This window comes from Stenella coeruleoalba (assembly GCF_951394435.1).
Source record: "Stenella coeruleoalba genome assembly, chromosome: 1".
NCBI lineage: Eukaryota > Metazoa > Chordata > Mammalia > Artiodactyla > Delphinidae > Stenella > Stenella coeruleoalba.
The window spans coordinates 49,811,788-49,826,605 of NC_137169.1; positions in this window are offsets into that span (position 1 = coordinate 49,811,788).

Sequence of the window (14,818 nt, forward strand, 5' to 3'; positions counted from 1 at the left end):
GCCAGCTGTGTGGACCAGGAGAGACTTCCTGGGGAGTCAGGGTTAGAGCAGGGACTTCAGAGAAAGGTTCAGACAAACAGAGAGGATGGGGAGGACATTTCAGGTGGAGGAAATAGCAAGGCAAATGTGCAGAGGGGGTGGGCTCCTGATATGTCCGAGGGGCGCACAGACTGTGGGAATGGGAAGGCACCAGACTTAAATCAACCCTGGGGGCTGCGTCTAGCTGATATCACACAGAGGCCGTGTGGTTTCCCTGAGCTTCAATTTCCTCCCTCGTGGACTGGATGTTATATATTATCTGCTTCATCTGCCTCTCAGGGAAGAAGATTTGGACCCAATTGAAGAAAGAAGTTCCTAACAGGTGAGAATGGGTTTCTGAGTCCTTGCTATGGGCAGGCTTATTGGGAGGGTGACCTGTGAAGACCGCTCCCATGCCCACGATTTTGTGATCCCACGAGTCAGAGATGCAGGCCCTGCTTCTGACGTTGCCCCTCACACATCAGCCTCGTTCAAATATTCAGTCAACATTTGTTGCTGGCCTGCTCTGCACCAGGCACAGTCAGGTCTGAGAGGCACTTAGATGAAATGACACCTGCATCACTTCAGTTTTAACACCCAATAAATCTCTTCCTAGGAATTGAGAAGGTGCCACCGACAGCCTTAAAATTACATCACAACAAAGACAGGACAGTTAAAACCATGTACGTCAACTTGTGGGGGGAATGCCAGATTTGTGGATCACGTGGCCTGGGGCAAAAGCTTCGACCTCACCCCTCGGGCAAACACAGTGGTGGCTACATTGCACACGTCGGTCTGTAGTGAATCAAGACCTCGAAATTCTACATGAGGATATCGAATCTCTTCAAATTGCAAAAATATTTTAGACACTCTTTCACCTCTTGAAACCCCTGCACCTATTATTGTATCCTCTTCCTGAAACCCTTACAGCCTGTTTCAGGTATATAATGCTGCATAACAAAGTGCCCCACACATAATGCTTTAAAACCACAAAAATCTTTATTTTGCCCCCAAATCTGCAATTTAGGCTGGCTGAGAGGAAACAGTTCACCTCTGCTTCACTCAGTGTCAGCTGCGTGCCATGAAGCCTGGGGGCTGGAATTAGCCAAAGGTGGGCTCCTGGGCATCTCCTTCTAGTGTGTGTGGCTTTTCCACGTGGTGTCTACAGCATGGCAGCTTCAGGGTAGCCAGACTTCTTACCAGTCAGCTCAGGGCTCCCGAGGCATGTATCCCAAGAGAGAAAGAACCAAGGAGAAGTTGTATTGCATTTGGGTGACCTGGCCTCAGAAGTCATATGCATCGCTTCTCTGCCCTCTCTGGGTGGAAGCAGTCACAGGCTGCCACCCAGATTCAAGAGCAGGGAACACAGAACCCCCTACTTCCCCATGTGAGGCATGCCAGTCCCATTGTGAGAGGAGCACGTGGGACGGGAGATATATCATGGTGAATATATCTCTGAAAAGTATAATCTGTATCCACTCTTTTTCTGTCTGAAAAACTCGTGCTTCAAGACCCAGCTCAAATATCACCTGCTTTATAGAGCTCCCCGCCCACCCCCGCCATCTCCCTGAGGGCTAGTTACCTCCTCGATGGGGCCTAATTGCACCTGGTACATCTGCCTTCAGAGCACTTAGCACCCTGAAAGGGTGCTGTCTGTCTCTTTCTGGAGACTGTGAACGGTGAGTTCTTCAAGGTCTGGAGCTGTGACATGTATTTCAATGCTCCTAGCTTTCGGTCCTGGGGAGGTGCTTAGGAAATAGACGTTGCTACAAGCTAGACGGGGGTTCTCATACCCTGGACTACCTGCAGCAGAATGCCTGGGTGCTTAATCAAAATGCAGACTCCCAGATCTGCATCAAACCTGCTGCACTGACTCTTGGGGGCGGGGCCATAGAAGCTACATTTATTCAACTCCTTGGATGACTCCAATGGGTATCAACCTTTGCAAGCTATTGTATCCCCAATGCCTAGTACCATGCCTGGCACGTGCTTGCCACTCAATAAATACCTGCTGAATGAATAAGTGAGTGAATGAATAAATATTTTTAGACTCGACTAGGTACACAAGAGTCAGTTTGCTCTTTTGGCTAACATGGCATCCAGGTCTGCCTCCAGAGTCAGATAAGCAGACATCCCTCTAGGTTAGGCCCAGGGGACTCAATGCCCCCACTGCCCTTTAAATGGGCTGGCTTCCTGGAGGAGGTGGCTGAGCCAGTAGAAGGGAGAGACTCTTGGCAGGTGTAAGGCTGGTGCATTATCTCACCCTCTACCATTAGGCTCCTTTCCCACCCCCACCTCCTCCTCATCTCCCCACCCCCAAGCATCCTGTCACATCCCAGATCAGAACCATGCTGGAAGCAGTATTTGCTCGTTTGACATTTCAAAATAGCATCGAGGAGGCTAAAGATAGCTAGGTTACAAGGGAGGTTAAACAGCTTGCCAAACGACGCGGAGCAAATTCGGTCTTCTCCGCGTCGTCCAAAGAGCGCTTTGATGTTTTCCCTGTTTGCGGGAGTAGAGTACTGGATGAAGGGGGAAGAGGATATGAGCCAGGAGCCGAATTCACAACCTCGGTGTGAATTCAGTGAATGGTAAAGGAGTGTGTATTTCAGAGGTCTAGTTAACAAACTCTGCTTTCTCTAGCTGTCTGGGACAAAAAGCCTGACATGGTAACACCCTGCTTGCTGGGCTGCCTGCATGGCCCCGGGTCTACCTATGCATCTGGTTTCCACTGGGACCAACACACCATGAGGAAACGATTTGTCCATTTGAGATAGTAAAATTTTTTAAATGTCACTAGCCTTTTACTTCCTTTTCATTTCTTCCTGGCTCGCTCCCATTTTAACTCAATTGCCCCAAGCCAGGACTACGTGACAGTGGATGTGGGAAGGTGGAGGCCAAGAGCGTGGTGACAGCGCGGAGATGAGGTGTTCTCCAGGAACCAAGTATCCACGGAGAGATCGGCGCGTCCAAATAATAATACTTCCCATTTATGGACTGTTTACTGTTTGCCAAGCGCTCTTCTAAGTTTCTTACATCCTCTATTTCATTAATTCTCACAACAGCACTATGCCTTAGGTAATATTGTGGCCTCCCTATAAACGAAGATCTGCCAGTGCTGTAGAGATGGGATTCCAATCCAGGTGCGTCTGACTCCAAAGCCGGCTCTCCTCCCAACCATGTTACAGCATCTCCCTTTACAGAGACGGACAAGGTCCATCTTCCCCCACAGGCCCTGCATTGAATCCATTCCAGAAATCACAGCAGCTTCAAAGAGCAGACGGGTGCCCCTTGCGATGGGCGGGCCACCATGGCAGAGCGGTGGGGAGGGACACTCACACCCAGTGACTCAGCAGCCCAGCCCACTCGTCTGACCTTCTCCCATGTCACAGATATCTAAGGAAAGGGTCAGCCCTGCTTGCGCCCTGCAGCCCCAGGGGCAAGTGGCAACCTGAGTCACAAGAGACGGACTGAATGTCAGAGTTGAAGTGCGTGTCTCTGCCTCACCCTCTCTAAATGTGACCGCAGCTGCCCATTCAGCGGTGGCAGTGGTGTCACAGACAGAACATGTTGGCAGAGAGGCGGGCAGGGTGCCTGAGGGGGCAGGATGCTGGTCGTCTGGCTACAAAAGACGGGGCCGGGGTGGGGGGGGAGGCGGCCCAATCATGCCTGGCTTTGGTTCCAAGCTCTATAATCGGATTCAGGTGCTTCCAAAAGCTCCTGCCTCTTCCGAGCAAATTCAGTGAAGGGCAGGGGGAGGGTGCGCTAATGGTTTCCACATTGGGGGCCCTCAGCAGCGAGGCCTCTCGAGCTCAGGGGCGAGGAATCTGACCTCGCCTCCAAGTAAAGCCCTGCTCTATGGAACGCGAACGTGTTCGTTAAGCACCTCTTAGGAGCGAGGGTCTTCGGCCTTGTGGGCTGGACTCTGGGAATATGGTAATAAGCACACGCAGATGCAGCCCGCCCGGAGCTTACAGCTGGCGGGAGAGACAGAGGATGGACCAGAAAATTGCACTACAGAGTGAGGAAGCCTGCAGGCACTGCAGGAGCCAAGAGAAGGCCACCTACCCAGATTTAGGGGTTCAGGGGAAGGGTTGGTTCCCTGTGTGAGTGGCTGAGGCCGTGGACTGAAGAGGAGTGCATCAGGGAATCTGGGGGTTCCAGGAGCAGGGAAAACAGCCCATGAGAAGAACATGAGGTGGGGGAGGTGTAGGGCAGGCCAGAGAGTAGGTGCAAAGGCCCAGAGTGTAAGGGGTTAAGTTAGGAATGCGGAGTGGTTGGTAAAAACTTTCAGCAAGGGGAACGACTGAAGGATTATAAGAAGGCCAGAGATATAAGGAGATCTGTTTAGAAAGGTCAGTCTGGCCAGGATGGGACAAGCTGCGTGCAGGGGGGCCAGTGAGGAAGCAGTGGGGGTGATTCAGGGCAATGCCAGTGATGTCCCAGACTCGGGCGGAGAGGAGGGGAAGGGTACATCTAGTTATAAGGCCAAATCAACAAATTATATGGTCCTTGCCTTCAAGGAGAAAACAGTTTTAGCTGAAAAAACATTTTCTCCCTTAATTCATCCCAGCCTTATGTGACCGGAAGGGAGCTTAGGGGTCACTGAGTTCAATCTCCTTTGGCAAGAAGTCCAGTGGTTTTCAATCTGGGTTTGAACTCCTTCAGTGCGGGGAGGGAATGGTGGAATATTGGGCAGCTTGGGAAGAGTCTGGGCGGGCAGCTGGCCTGGACACAAGCTTTCTTGAAGTTTCAGAAACCCTTGGACCTGAGAGACTGTATATCCTCCTGGCAAAGCCCCTGGTTCCATGCGATGGGGCAGTTTTGAGGAGACATCTATTCTGTCAGCTGTGATGGCGCACGCTGCTGCCCTCCCCCAGAAGAGGGGGGCCGCGGAGGTTGGTTGGGGGCTGAGGCCCCTTCTCTGCCAATAGACCCACCCACAAGCGCTTGCTGAGTGACTGCCCCGTGCCCAGCCTTGTTCCTGGAAACTGCTGTGATAACACTCTTGGGTGAGAACCAACACTGGCTGACCTTTTACACGGGCAGGATCCGCAGGAAAAAGTTGTTGAAAATTTAACGACAGCAATTCCTGAGGCTCGTAAAACTCTTTTAACTTTCTCTCAGCACAGATAACAACATCTTCTCTTACCCTGAGTCAGGTTCTACAGCTCTAAAGCACTCAGTCACTCAGGGTCGTGCTCGATCCGCAGACAAGCCAGGCAGAGGCAGAGATCCTGGGCCCTAGAGCCCAGTGACCCAGACTCAAATCCTCACTCTCCCTCACATGACAGTGTGACTGTGGTCCTTGCCTTACCTCTCTGAGCTTCCTCTTCTGTAAAATAGGGATAACACACCTATTTTGAAAGGTTGCTGGAAGCATTAAATGAGAAGATACTGCCTAGCCCAGTGCTTGGGAAAGGCTCATTTCCTCTGCCTTATTTCTCTCCCATTCCTATATTCCAAACAAGGGCATATCCAAGGGTGCAAAACTAGAAGAAGTGGTGCCTGGCATACACTGTCTTAGTCAGCTCAGGCAACGATAATAAAATACCATAGACTGGATGGCTTAAATAACAGACATCTATTTCTCATGATTCTGGAGGCTTGGAAGTCTGGGTGCCTACATGGTCAGGTCTGGGGAGGACCCTCTTCCTTGCTTGAAAATGGCTGCCTTCTTGTTGTATCCTCACATGACATAGGGAGGAAGCTCTGATGTCTCCTCCTCTTCTTATAAGATCACTAATCCTATCACAAGGAGCTCCACCCTCATGACTTCATCTATACCTAATTACTTCCCGAAGACCCTACTTCCTAATGCTATCACCTTGAGGGTTAGGGCTTCAACATATGAATGTAAGGGAACACACAATTCGTCCATAACACAGTGGGTCTGAAATAAACCTTAGTTTTCCTTTGCCTCCACTTCAAGGCCCTGCACTAGGGCTATCTCTTCTCCAGCCTTCTTTTTATGCGTCCTCTTGTGCTTCCCGGCAACCCCCTGCGAGAAGGTAATGAGAGCCATGGGGCCTCTCTCCTGAAAATGCACATGTATATAAATAGGTACCTTCTTACCTACCCAATTTTGCTTACAATTTTGCAGAGGTCACAGATCCCTGAAGCTCATTCATGAACTCTAATTTAAAACCTGCCAGAGCGCCCACATGACACAAAGTACCTTTTGCCACAAATTGTGGTTCAGTTTTCTAATTTCCCCAGGTGGATTATAAACTACAAGAAATGGGGGACCAGCTATTCTTGTTCAAGTCTGTATGCCATATAATGACTAGAGAGAGGTAGGTATATAGTGAATATTAATTGAATGCTTTGGTGGATAAATGGATGGATGGATGGATGGATGGATGGAAAGAAGGATGGATAGATGGATGGAAAGGTGGCTGGTGGGCATGTGGGTGGGTGTGTAGACAGATAAGATGGATAGATAATAGATAAATGGGTAGATGGATGGCGGGTGGGTGGACAGATATGTGGGTGCTTTGGGTGGGTAGATAAGTAGAGGGATGGTTGGGTGGATAGATGGGTGGATGGATAAGATGATGAGCATGTTGTCATGCTCAGAGAAGGGCCCAACCAAGCTCTCCTTGAGAAGATAAATTCATGGTGGGGGGGACCTGAATACTGGAGGACATTGAAAGCCCTGGCTAAAGAGCTCTGAATTAATTCAGTAGAGAATATAAATATAAATTCTAGAGGGATCAGAAGCAGAGGATGCATGGAGGGAACAACGTGATAGCAGGCTGGGTCTGAAGCAGGGCTTTGGGCTGGGGTGGGAGAAGAAGACCCTGAGTCAGAAAGCCAAGTAGGAAGATGGACAAGAGGTGGGGGAACCTCTGATGGAAGTACTGAATGGAAAGCAGAAGCTACAAGACCCATTTCTAAGGCAAACTGGAGAGAAGGCAGGACCCAGTAGGGAAGGGAGAGGGCTGAATGGAGACACAAGAATTCATCGTCCGTCCGTGAAATTCTCTGAGCCATTCATTCAACGATCGTTTGTTGAGCCCCTCCTGTGTGCCAGGTTGTTGTAGGCACTGAGGAGAAGTCCCAGTCTTTGCCGTCAGATAAGAAAGACAGAAACACTAGTAAAAGTTAAAATTTACAGAGCACCTACTATGCACCAGCCACTATTCTGAATGTTTAAAGTGACTCTCCTCAACAACAACCGTACGAGGGAGGTATTATTATCATCCCTACTGAACAGGTAGGGAAACTGAGGCACAGAGAGGGTAAGTTACTTCCCAAAGTTAATACAATCAGTTAAAAGTGTGAGGGTCAGGATTGGAACCCAGGTTCCAGAGCCTATGTGCTTCATCACTGCGCTATATTGCTGCCTTAAGTGAATGATGAAGCAATAGTCGTAATGCAAGGTGATGAAAGACATGTTGGCAGTCTGAACTGGTACAGTGGGTTATAGAAGGGGCGGGGGGTGGGGTGATTGACTCAGGTTGGGTGAGTCCAAGAGGATTTGAGAGAGGAGACCCTTTGGAGCTGGGCCTTGAAGAATGAGTAAGGGTTTTTAGGCATCCTGCAAGTAAGGGGTACAGGTGAAGAATGAGGGGAAGGGCATTCCAGGCAGAGAAATCAAGCTGTGCAAAGGTGAAAGACACTGAGGCATGAAACAGCAGAGACCCGTGCAGGTGATCGTAAGTAGTTCTATGGGACTGCTTTGCAGGACTGGGAGTTGGGAAAAGGGGAGACAAGCTGCATGTTGGAAATAATGCTTGGGGATGTTCCCTCATACTTGTGTGAAGATTTACGATGTTCAACACATTGTTCTGTCTCTTTTGATCACTCTGAACAACCCCAACGAGTAAGCAAGTCAAACAGTAAGTCTATCCCTGTTTTGGAGATAAGGAAACAGGTCAGAGAAATTACATGACTGGTCTAAGGTTGTATCAGCATGTAACAGAGACCAAACTAGACCCTCTGACGCCTAACTTGAATAATCTGGGCACTTCTGGCACACAAAGCATTTTGCTGAGCATTGGTAAAAAAGATGAATACGATTGAGTTCTCTTGTGTTTTCTGCTACAAAGGGAAAGATAAGGCAACTCAGATCACCAAAGGACTGGATATAAAGCCTTGAGAGAAAAATAACTACCAAGAATAATCAGCATGGGCACAGCGCTTCACAGCTGCAAAGCACATGAACAAACAGAACCTTACTTGTTATCTAGGAAGACAGTCTGTGGCAGATTGTACATATAATATTTTTGTTCCCATTTTTTAGTTGAGAAAACTAAGGTTCAGAGATAGTAATCGATTTGCCTAAGGTCACACAGCTTGTAGGTGATAAAGCTAAAGACTCGAACATAGTTCTTTCTAACACCAAAGTACAAAACCCATGAGATCTGTTAATATGATAATAGCCAGGATCCTTCCTATGATTACTATGTGCTAGCCACTAGGTTCAATGCTTGTCATTTCATTTCTGCAAACATACCATGAGATAGACGCTGCTGTTAAGCTCATTTTAAAATAAAGAAAATTGAAACTCAAAACAGCTAAGGTCCTCCCACCACTAGGATGATCAACCAACCACCACACAAAGCCCCTGCTCTTTGGCACCATGCAATACTGTCCTCACTGACTTTGGACTCTTGTCTAGCCCACCTGAACTAAGGAAGAAAATGCTTTGAGCTTTGCACAAAACCTCTGTGAAAGCAGGTACATTTGATGATGAAAAGTTTCTAACTATTCTATACAAAACTATCCCCTTTGTGGGTGAGCCAGTTAAAAAGGCTTTGACTGAAAATCCACTGGGTTCCAAGACTCCTGGGATATCCCTGGTTCCTTCACAATCAGGACTAGAGACCATGACTTTCATTGCTCTGGGAAAGAAGGGGCTTAGACTGGGCAGGAGCCAGGCACGAGATAGGCCTGGGCTGCAGGGCACTGTGTCCCTGGCCTGGGCGAAGAAGTCGGCAGGCTACAGCTGGGATAACAGAAGAACCAGCTAACATTAACTGGGTGGTGACTTTGTGCTAGATACCCTTCCTAACCTTTAACAGAAATCATTCACCCTTTCATCTGCCCAGTGAGGCAGTAACCATGACAGCAATCTTCCAGATGAGAAAATTGAGGCCCAGAGAGCTTAAGTGACTTGTCCAAGATGATACAGCAAATCAGTAGTGGAAGCAGATTTCCAGCCCAGCTCTTCTGGCCCCAGAGCCTATGTGCTAACAACCTACATGTTACACCTGGAGGAGGCTTTTGTAGCCAGCAAGCGGAGCTCTCCATTTAACCTTTAAGGAGGGCCCAGAGAGGTCATAAAACTTCATCAATAACACACAGCATCACCCAACTCTCAGTCCAGTACTCAAAAGTTTCCACTCCAGAGCCATTCCACTCCTCCTTCCTCACCTCCCTCTTCTTTGTGGTAGCCTTGCCTCCAAGCTGGCCTTGTAGGTTAATGGGAACCAGCTCAGGAGTCAGTCAAACTGGGGGTTAAATCTTGGTTGTATAACTTACCAGTTGTAGGTACTTGGACAAGCTGCATGGTCTCTCAGCCTCAGTCTTCATATCTATCAAATTGTTATATAGTCTTATTCACATAGAAGGGGGATTGAAAGGGTTAAATGAGGTACTGTTGGGTCCTTCTGCATCATTGTGAAGAACACCACCTATTGGACAGCGCTCATCCTGAACGACGTCCAGCACAGACTAGGTCCTCAATAAATCACTGAATGCATGCATACACGTTCTTGAATAAATGAGTGTCCAGCACAAAGGCCAACGTAGGTAAATAAACAGTTTCCCTAGGTGACCTCAGAGGATCCGGCTGTCTGCATTAGGCTAATAAACTAATTTTGGTTGAGGTGTCCATGGCTCCTAACAGTTGAAACTAGTGTCATTCTTCAAGATCAGATTGACATTTTAACTGCAACTTTCTAGTAGTCGGACAAAAGTAGCCTTTTTAGTCCTACCATGGGACCTTCCGGAAGAAAAATTCCTTGAGATACAACAAGGAGAGGTAGAGGGAAGAACAGCAAATTCTGGGAGGGCAGGGGAGAGCTGGGGTGCAGAGGGAGCAGCGGAAGATGGGGAGAAACAGATTAAAGGCCCTGTAAGCCCCCTGCCCGCAGGTTCCCTTGTTTCCACCGCTCACTCCCCATAGCCTAGGACCATCCTGGGCACGTCGTGGGCGCCTCATCACTTTTTGTTTAAAAAAAAAAAAAAGGCGGGATGAGAATGAAAAAGGAAGAGTGGGGGCCTTCCCTGGTGGCGCAGTGGTTGAGAGTCCGCCTGCCGATGCAGGGGACACGGGTTCATGCCCCAGTCCGGGAAGATCCCACATGCCGCGGAGCGGCTGGGCCCGTGAGCCATGGCCGCTGAGCCTGCGCATCCGGAGCCTGTGCTCCGCAGCGGGAGACGCCACAACAGTGAGAGGCCCGCGTACCGCAAAAAAAAAAAAAGAAAGAAAAGGAAGAGGGGGCGGGGAGAACAAATCGGGCAGGGGGAGACAGAGATGAAGAGAGAAAAATCAGAGACGGAGCTCCAACAAAGACCCGGAGACTACAGCCAGAGGCAGAGAGAGGGTGACAGGCGGCGGGCGGGCAGGCGGAGGGCCGCCGCGAACCGGAGCCCAGTGGCGGAATCCCACCAGCGCGGCCGAACCGGGCGGCGGCGGCGGCGGCGGTAATGCTCCCGAGCGCAGCACTTCCGGCCGCGGGCCCCCGGCAGCCTGCAGTGGGACATAGCCGGCGGAAGGTCATGGCTGGGCCGGGGCGCTTTCCTGGCGTGGGGGTGGAGGACCTGGGAGTGCTGACCTTTAACTTCCCAGGTCAGACCACCCCGCGCGGCCTCTGACGCAGGGAACCCACCCGGTGCTAGCCCGCCCGCGGGGACTTGTCCTCTGGCTTGACCTTTTAAGTCCCTCCCCTCCTTTAAGGTTCAAAGTCCCTCCTTTCCCCCAGCCCAGAGGTTCTCCAACTTGAGCGCATCGCAGTCACCGTGAGGCTTTGTTCATTAATTTAATCGAACGATTTAATTAAGTCCGTTGTTTAATTGTTGTTGAACCCATTGTTGCCTGCTCACCCCACCCTACTGTTTCTGATTCAGTGGGTTTCGGGTGGGGCCTAAGACTATGCATGTCTAATAAGTTCCCCGGTGATGCTGAGGCCTCTGTTCCAAGGCTTGAGAACCACTGCCCTGTATGGGACAATTGTCTCCCTCATTCTCCTCCTTAGTCCAGAGTACCTCGTTCAGCCTCCCACTGAGCCTGCAACCCTTGACAGCTAAAGAAACAGGCAGGGGAGAGGGGATCTGCATTTGGGCAAAGGCAGGAGGGAACTGGGGAATCCCAACTCCCAGCCCAAGAGGCTGGCCCACAGCATCAGCTGTCTCTAGGGAGACATATGCGTGGGATCCAGAACAGGGCAGAGCCCTGAGTAGTAAAAGCTGAGTGGAAAGCAAGGTTAATCAAATCCCGCCCCAGGAAAAGGAGAAAGAAAGTCCTTTTCTTCAGGAGAGGAGAGAGTGCATGGAGGATGCCTATCCATCAGCCAATCGTGCCCCAAGCAGTGCCACTGACACTCACTTATTCCAAAAAATGTTAGTTGAGCAGCTACTCTATGCCAGGCACTGTCTGGGTATTGGGGATAATGGAGGAAATAAAACTGAGGTCATTGTCTTTAGGGAGAATGCTTTCTGGTAGGGAGATTAACAATAAACATAGTAAAGAGTAAATTATTGAGTATGTTAGAAGGTAATAAATGTGATGAAAAAAAGAAAAACAAAACAAGAGTAAGGTAAGGGAGTGCCAGTGGGTGCAATTTTAAACAAGATGATCAAGGTAGGCCTTGTGGGGAAGGTGACAGTTGAACCAAGAGTTAAGGTAGTTAGCCATGTGATAGCTGAGAGGAGAACTTTTCGGTAAGGGGAACAGCCGGCGCAAAGGTCCTGAGGCAGGAGCATGCCTGTGTGTTTGAGGCCCCACGAAGAGGTCAGTGTAACTGGGGTGGAGGTGCGGTGCAGGAAGAGCTGAGTTGGAGATGAGGGCAGAGAGGTAAGGGGCAGGCAGGAAGATATTATAGGGCTGGGTGGGCCATTCATAGGGGCTTGACTTTTACCCCAAGATGTTCCTCCATTTTTCTTTACTTTTTTGCCCTGACTGTTCTTGCCTCTTCCATCTACAATACCGGGTCTAAGAATAGTGTTAATCTGGCTCACAGCTGGAGCTGGTTCTGAGAAAGAGACAACTTTCAGTAAGTCAGTCAGCCCCACCTTCTCAGATTGGGGGCTTACAAAGTTTGTAGTAATAGAAAGTTAGAAAGAGTAATTAGATAGAAGGATAGAAGGTTAGCAGTTCACGTTTGCCTCAGCGTCCTCAGCATTCTCTTCTCCCATCATTCTCCACGCCTCCTCCAGGTTCTAGTTTCCCTGATGCCCCTGCTCCCTGACTCTCCCCAGCCTTCTACATCAGCATTGTCCAATCAAAATATAACATGAGCTGCACATGTAATTTAAAATTTTCTAGTGCCCACATTAAAAAAATAAAAAGAAATAGACAAAATTAATTTTAATAATAGATTTGATTTAACCCAATATAACCAAAATAGCATCATGTCAACATGTAATCAGTACAAAAATTAATGAGATGTTTTACTTTATTTTTTCCTATGCTCAGTCTTTGAAATCCAGAATGTTTTTTATACTTATATCACAGCTCACTTCAGCCTAGCCTCATTTCAAGTAGTCTAAAGCTTCATGTGGCTAGCGGCTACTTGGACATCACCACCCAGACTACACTCCTGATCTTCCCTGGCCTTCCCCTCCTCAACATAACTCCTCCTGTTTCCAGAACAAGCTGACACTTCCTTCAGGAAGCCTTCATTGATTTCTTCACTTCCCTCATTGGTCTGTGAGAATTAAATGAGTTAAACTCTATGAATATAGAGTACTTAGAATAATTCCTGGCACAAAGTAAATTCAATTGAGCTTTTAGCTATCATTATTATACCACTTACTGCAACTGTATGTAATACACTGATTGTTGTATAACTCTTATTTCCTGTTTTCCTCTCCCAGCTACACTGAAAGCTCCATGAGAAGAAAATGGCTGCCTTTTTCACTGCTCTACCCTCAGGACCTTGTGTCTGGCACAAGTAGATGAACAGTCAATATAAATGTATTGAATGAATGAATAAATGAATAAGAAAATATGCTTGGAGTTATGATTAACTATTTTAATTCTAACATTACAGTAGATAATCATAATCCTGGACGACATGATATCAGGTTCCATTTTTACAGAAGTTCAGACAGTAGGTACTAAAGAGAAATGAAGTCTGGTTTCAAAAATGAAAAAAAAAAAAAAAAAAAAGCAGGGTGGTGTGGTGAAAGGGTCCAGACTCTGAATTCAGACAGACCTGGGTCTGAAGTTCTGTTACCTCACTCACTACTTGTATGACTTTGGAGAGGTTAGTTAATTTCCCTGTGCCTCAGTTTCCCCATCTGTAAAATGGGGATGTGAGCACTTCTTTACATTATGTACCTACATGCATAGTTAGTTTGTAAGTGGCAAGAACACAGGTTCCAATCTCAGCCCAGCTACACTTTGGCATGTTATTTACCCCTCTGTGCAGCAATACCTGGGTGTAAGTGTTTGTGTGTGTATTGCTAGTATTTAATGAGATATGATACTATGCATACAAAGGTTTGATACACATTAGATGCCCACATTAGGGTCTTTAGTTTTTCTTTCATTTCCCACCAGAGGCATGGGATCTTTCTATTCTCCTTCTCCTTTTCTTCATCAAAGGAGAAAAGGTCAAGCAGTTTATTTACTATTTTGGGGAAATTTCACCATCCTGCCTAGTAGGTAGTGTGAAACAGGTTCAAGTTAAGAAAAGGCCCTTTGTCAAAACTGTAAAACATGCCACTTTAGTCTCCCTGCCCTTTTGCCTCTTTCTTCAGCCTCCCTACTTCCAGAAAGTCCTTCTTTTGTACCATTTTGATTCCTGGCATTTTCTTCTCTCTCTGGCTCCCAGAGACAAAAGTAATTCCCACCCACAGTGAATTTTGCTGCGTGTTGAAGAGGAATTCCAGGCACCTACAAATGGTTGCTACTCATTCCTCAGCATTCTCAAAGCTCTCTCTAGCTCTGCTACAGTGCTTTTTCCATTACTTCCTAATGTCTGTTGAATGCATTCTCCCCCACCAGACCCCTGAACGGTACGGGCAGATACGGCCACGTCTCTCAGGATCCCAGCCCTTAGCAATCAGCTAGACACATAGTAGGTGCTGGACGAACGTGTGCTGAACACATACGTGCACGCATGATGTCTGAGTGACCGTTTCTCATTACCTCCCCTCGGAAATGCCCAGAAGACTGATTGTTGTGTGCAGTGAGAGCTGTAACAGGAGGAGGTTGGCTGCTTGTTTAGAAATGAAATGGAACACGCCGCAAAGCTCAGCTCCACCGTCTGCTTTCCTTTGGTGTCCTCTGGGGACGAAGGGGAGGAGGGAGGGGGTGGGGAGCCCAGGAGGGCTGATAAGGTGCCCTCTTCAGCACTGAGTCAGCAACACCCAGCCCTGTGGACAGAGGAAGATCCCGCTTTCGGGGGCTGAGTCACATGAATAACTGGAATAGTTGTTGTTTGGATCATAATGAATTCCCAGAACCTTTCCCGGCCAACCAGCAGGCACTTGCTCTCTCCCTACCCTAAGAGCTTTTCAGCTTTGTGACTTAGCAGAAAGGAGCAGCCAGGCCTGGGGTTCTGAAGCGGAAGGGCAGCAGGGGAGTGGGGTACAAGCATCCTTGCCATTCCCATCAGCCGGC